This window comes from Myxocyprinus asiaticus, chromosome 7 (genome assembly GCF_019703515.2).
Source record: "Myxocyprinus asiaticus isolate MX2 ecotype Aquarium Trade chromosome 7, UBuf_Myxa_2, whole genome shotgun sequence".
Taxonomy (NCBI): Eukaryota; Metazoa; Chordata; class Actinopteri; order Cypriniformes; family Catostomidae; genus Myxocyprinus; species Myxocyprinus asiaticus.
Window position 1 is genome coordinate 53456488 of NC_059350.1, and position 6690 is coordinate 53463177.

Genomic DNA, 6690 nt, shown 5'->3' on the forward strand with positions numbered 1-6690 from the left:
TCACTAGGGGGCAGTGTTGGATGTCATTTAGCCATAATGTCCTGTGGATTATTACAATGCCAAATGGCAATATTTTAGACCACAGAACATATAGATACAGTAATATACAAATACCTGTATCCTGTCATGTGCTTTGACGGTACAGTATGATGGTGGGAATTGTTAAGACTCACAGTTTTGTCCATAACCCCATATCTTCATATAGATCAAAATATTTCAAATGTATAGTTTTACAGAAAATATTCAGACAGAAGGAAGGGTTATTTAAAAATACAAAATAAACCCTTTTTATTAGATTTCAAAGCTGTGTCCTTGTTTCCCGCCAGATAAATATGACACATTTACTGTATATCAATGTAATGCAAAGTAAGGTAATATCAAAGTTATCTTTCAAACTGAAGGGCCTCTTTCCATGTTTAACCTGCCATGAGATCATGCATGTTATATAGTTTAATCCAGAATTATTCCTTGCCACATAGCCTTGTATTTTTGCCGTTCCGGAGCCTGTTTTGTCCCTGTACTTAGAAATCAGTGTATGACTTTGATGTTACCGTTACTTTGCATTTTTACTTTCATTTTATAAGTGTGTCATTAATACTTTATTAACAAGCATACCATTAGTACAGTGTGGCCAGGATTCCAGAAGAACCCATGATGAAGAGGAAGGAGCCGTGTGAGCAGGAGATCAAGGCGAGAGAGAGAGAGAGAGAGAGAGGGATGTCCAGAGTAGGGAAGGAAAGGTCAGGCCGCAGAAAAGAGTGATTTGTTTTCAGTGAAACTTGAGCGCTCGCCCCCACTTACCGCCGGCGCAACCTACAGCGGAATCAATTACCACTTGTCAGGATGAAACCAAAGCCATGCAACACAATAAGGGCACGACCTAAGAATTTTTGGCTGTGTGTGTGATTGTGATTTTGTTTGTGCTTTTATTTATTTGTTGGTTTGACAAAGCAAGTCCCAGGACCAAACGTCAATATAAACCCATTTTTACTTTGTAGCACTGCTTCAGTCTGTTGGTTTTGTTTTCTTCTTTGAAGTACCTTAAAGTACCTTTTAAATGCCATGGTAGATGAACATGGTAATTATTCAGTACCAAGGTATATCTTTTATAAAAGCAGTTCCAGCTGTAAAATCTGATTGGATAAGCTATGGTCTGCACATTAAATGTGATTCTATTTTAACGTGCAGCCCTACTTATTTGTGATAATTATGAAAAATAAATGTCATTTACTAAACACTGGTGTCTGTTATCACATTGCTGTTGCTGCCGTTTTAAAAAACATAGCAAAACACAGTCACTAAAAAGGATGTTTGCAGCTAGAACATTTTGTCACAACTTGATTTAATTGCGTTCATCCATTTCAATTTGTAAAATGAAAGTTTACTTAACCCATTTGAGTTGAGAGTACACGAATACACTGTAATGCTCAAAATAATTAATTGTTTCGAGTAGGGAAAAAATTCAAGCATTCAAATGAGTTCAAATAAATGAACCTTGATGCATATGTCGAACTTTCTCTTTCTTTAGAGTTCACGAAACTGACATCTTGTAGTAACCTGAACTGTTTTTTTGTTTCGAGTTTAATGAACTTGTCTCTTTAAATTTACAAGCACTTAAGAGTACTCAGCGAGAGTAAATATGTTGTATAATGTGTCTTTGTGCAAGATGAATGCAAAGGGGTGTTTAATGATTTGTTATGTTATTTAGAAGAGTTTCTGTTTTGTTGTAGTTTTGGTGGAGCTTGAGTTAACGATAAGGACAGGAAGATGTCACATGTGAAATTGATTGCTTTGCTGTGCTAATCACATCATAGTTACTAAACTACACTCTGTAGTGCCAACCAGCATGTATTTAGCATGCAAACATTCACTTTCACTAGTTAATAATCACAATACTTGTGTCACAATACTTGTATATACATTTTGAACACTATGTCAATTGTTTTATGATTTGACACCTTTCAAACCACTTTTTTTGAACACGTACTTCTGCTATTTTTCTTAAAAATAAAAGCCACTTGGTTTCTGTAGGCCAAAACAGTGGTTTGATATCTTTGCTGTTTCATAAATTGTTTTGTTTCATAATTTATATTTTAATTCTGAAAATATAAATAAAAGTGTCAGCTTATTTATATAAAAGAATATATTATGCAATATAATATATAATATATTTATTAATAATTAAATGCTTAAATATTGAATTGTAATAACATATTATTAATAATAATATTCTTAAAATATCTTAAAATAATAATAATTTCATACACCATAATAATAATAACAACCTTTAATATCATTGCTGTTTCATGTCTTGTTTTGTTTCATAATTTATATTTTAATTGTGGAAATATAAATTGAAAGTGTTAGATTGTTTATTATTCATAAAAATACTACTTAATGTAATATAATATAATATAATATAATATAATATAATATAATATAATATTTGTGTTAAAAATAAATACTTAAATATTTAATAATATAGTAATAATAATATTAATAATATATTGTAAATAGAATTATATATACAAAAATAATAATAACATCATACATCCTAAAAAATAACCTTTAATATATTTGCTTTTTCATGTACTTTGTGTTTCATAATTGTTTTACTATTTACATTTATAGGAAAAGGCTAGAATAGGCTGTTAATGGCCAATAATGTTAATAATTTTTTTTTGAAATTATATCTCGTTAAGATCTTTAAAAACAAAAAACAATGTTAAACAGAATAGATTGTTGGATTATTTTTTATTAATAAATATACTATTTTATATATTATATAATATTATTATTAATATCAAAATTATTAAATATTTACTTTTAATACATTTAATATATTTTTATAATTTACAATAATATACTGTAAATAAAATCATATGATTAAAACTCCTAATAATAATAACCTTCAATATATTTGCTGTTTCAAGAACCTTCTGTTTAATATTTGTTTTATTATTTAAATTTGTTATTATTTAAGTTAAAAGCCTATAATCAACTGTTTAATGGCCAGTAATGATGATATAACTCTTTTAAAATTAATAAGTTTAATTAAAACAATTTGTTTTTTCAAATTTAGTAAAAAAATATTAAATTGATGTTTTCATTTATTTTATATTATAATAAATATATTGTAAATAATATTTTAAATTAAGTATTAATCACAATAATATAGTAGTATACATCCTAATAATAATTACCTTCAATATATTTGCTGTTTCATGAACCTTGTGTTTCATAAATGTTTATTATTTAATTTTAAGAGAAAAGCCTATAATCAACTGTTTAATGGCCAGTAATGACCATTAATTAATAACTTTTTTAAATTAGCTTATATCTCTTTAAGATTTTAAAATAATAAAACATATTTGAAACAGAATAACTCTTTTAAAATTAATACATTTAATTAAAAAAAATATTACATGTATTTTTTTTCAAATAAATGTAATAATAATATATTGTAAATAATATTATGTATTTAATATGAATCACAATATTATAGTATGATACATCCTAATAATAATGCACAAATTAATAGTCATAAAAGTGTATTATTAATAACTAACGGTGTTATATTTCTCATAATAACAATACCCGTATGCCTGGCTGCTGTAACACAATGATTTTTGTGGTAACTGTCTCACCTCTCGTCTGTGGCACTATTGCAGAAGATATTGGCTCTCACCCACACTCTATCAGTTTGGGTGGCCGGCTGCTCCCGTGGTTAGAGGTTTCAGACATTTCCAAACCTTCTCTGAACCACACTGGCCTCTGGTGAGCCGCAGCGTCCGCGAGGTGTAGAGTGACGGGAGACGGGAGAATCACCCAGCACTGAAAGAATGAAATATTCTGAAACACACACACACACAAACACACACATCAATCAGCTTTACACTGGTCATTCACACATGCAAACAGCAAATGGATTGCAAAGATGACCAGAAAAATGTGTTTTGTGGCTGTAAATAAAGTTGGCCTATGAAGTTGGCAAAACTAAAAACAGTGACCCCCAAAAGTATTTCAACACTTTAGCCACACTTAAAAAAGGTTTGAATGTCTTTGCATTATATAACAAAATACAAAACTGTAGTTTAACAAACACATGTGACAACTTGCCCCAATTAAATAAAAACACAGTTCAGCGTTAAGTTTAAATCTGGCTGCATGAAATAGTTGACTTTTGCCTAAACTATGCAAGAGTGGTTTCATTGAGCTCATAATAAAAATATGATTCTGGAACTTTAGTTTAGAGGACAGAATTTACTGTACAAAACAAATGTCCTAATTTACAACTAGGTTTACAAAAGCACTGCTAGATAAATAAAGCATTTGTGCAATTTGTTTTTTGATTCAAAACTTTATACTTACTGATATATTCACTTTTGTGTCAACTGGAAATGCTTTTCACTATATAACACAGGATGACAGCTTCAGCTACAATATTACAACTCTAGTATTACCGCAGTATAAACCTCAAAGAGACCACAATGTGACAGAAAGCCGTCTTTCAACTGAGATTGAAGCTTGACAGTTCAAAGAGGACAAACAGAGGGAAGAGGAGTGATGAAGATAAGAATGAAAGAACAGAATCAGTGAAGAGCATTTCCATTGGCTGAGAGCATGAGGACATGTCCTGAAGGAACTCGAGGAAGACGAGGCACTTGATTGGTTGCTATTAGCAGACACTAATGGGTGTGACATTGATAAGGACCGTAACCTGATCGCATGTTTTTAGTGCTAACTTCTGCACTCCGGTCCAGCCATCAATCATTATTGCACGCCGAGCGAACTCCCTCAGCACGCTAAATATTTAATCAGCTTTAAAAAAGATTACAGGCAAAAAAGAGAGACAATTATCCTGCCCTTTCACTTTTTTCTCCTTGTAGTCTTTTGGCCTCTTTCTCTGTTTTTAGTTCCTGTTTGTTTTATGCTAACAAAAAGTACCATGGTATTCTTTGAAGTAACTTTAAGCTGAAGTGTGTAACTTTTTCGGTGTTAAAATAATTTCTCCTATCCAAGCTTAATATGCATAGAAAAGCCATTCATATGTTGATTTTCTGTAAACTGTAAAAACTGTGTTTCTAAGGCACTATATAAATGTCTCTGTTATTTTTTGAGCCACCCATCCAGCCCAACACAACAACATGACTCGACCAATGACGTGAGTTGGGGGCGGGACTCATCGGTTGGCGCTGAATAATTAATACCTCCATTTCGCTTCATAAAACTGTACCCACATAGTACAATACCATGGTTAGTAAAATGAAAATGTACCATGGTGGTACTTTAAAGAATGCTATGGTATTACTATGGTACATATGCCAAAACTTTGGTAGTTCAGTGTATTTTCGTGTAGTTCATAATATCTTACACATGACACATTCCCAAAGTCACCGGACACCTGAGCCACACTACTTCCACCGGAGCCATAATTAAAGTATACGTTACTGCATACAGTGCGGTGTCATATGACCAGTGCAGACATCTGATACCTGCGGCTCTGGTTCTACAGCACCGGTCCCCCATTAGCAGGTATGAATTATACATTCAGTACCATGGTTCTTATAGCACAGAGAGAGAGAGAGCAAGTGATAAAAAAAGAGCTAAAGGTGGACATTGAATTAAGGAGTTGTTAGAGGAAGGAAGGTTGTTGGAAAAACGACCGAGGTCAGAAATTAAGGCAGGCTCAGGGCAAAAATTCCAACAAAAATGCCCCCGCAATTAATAATGCTTGGGAAAAAAATGCCCTAGTAAAGAATTCTTCAGCTTCTATTTTAACCCTATAACGCCGTGTGTATCAAATATGATACACAATGTTTGACGGCTCCTGTTTCACTCTCTGTTCAAGCTGATGAGTAAAACAACCTATGGTATGTAAGTTCCACATGTTTATGGACCATCTAGTGGTTATTTATGAAGAAAGGGGTTTCAATGTTTATATCGATCTATTTCACTTGCATGAAAAGTGACTCTTATGTTGGGATAAATGACAGCTGATTTTAATAAAGTAAAAGTGACAGTAATGATTATATTGTTACTGATATTTTAAAATGAGTATCTGCTGAATATAAGCAACTTGTGCTTGGTTAAAATTTTGTATGTTATTTTATTGAAAAAGCCCCTTTGAAATCCATGTATCAAATATGATACAACAGGCTTTTGAGGAATATCTCTCCATCACCGTTACATTACATTCATGCACACCACAAAACAAATTATTTTATAAGATATATTAAAGTGTGAACTGATATTTCTGTGTATTTTCATATATGCAGCGTGCTCTGTCATTATAACGATCTTATTATTTTACATCACAAGTGATTATGATGTCATCTTACCTTAAGTTTGACAATTTCTCTTTTTTAAATGTCAATATAGTGTTTGGTGCATAAAATACATATGATAAAAATTGTTTATTGAAAAAATGAATATTTTATTCATATTGTATTTGAACTGTGATACATTTCAATCCATATTTATGGAGCAATGAGAGGAAGTTCTCAAACATTTGGTATCTCTGAAAAGCCCAGAGAGTCCTCTGATAATACCCCAAGATTTACCACTGTACAAAAACTTCAGTAACAAACGTCCTACACAAAAATGAATTGCAGGGCCTCAGGAGGATAATGACCGTTATAGCCTACTGAATCAAATATGATACATAAAAAAAAAAAAAAGTGATTTTTT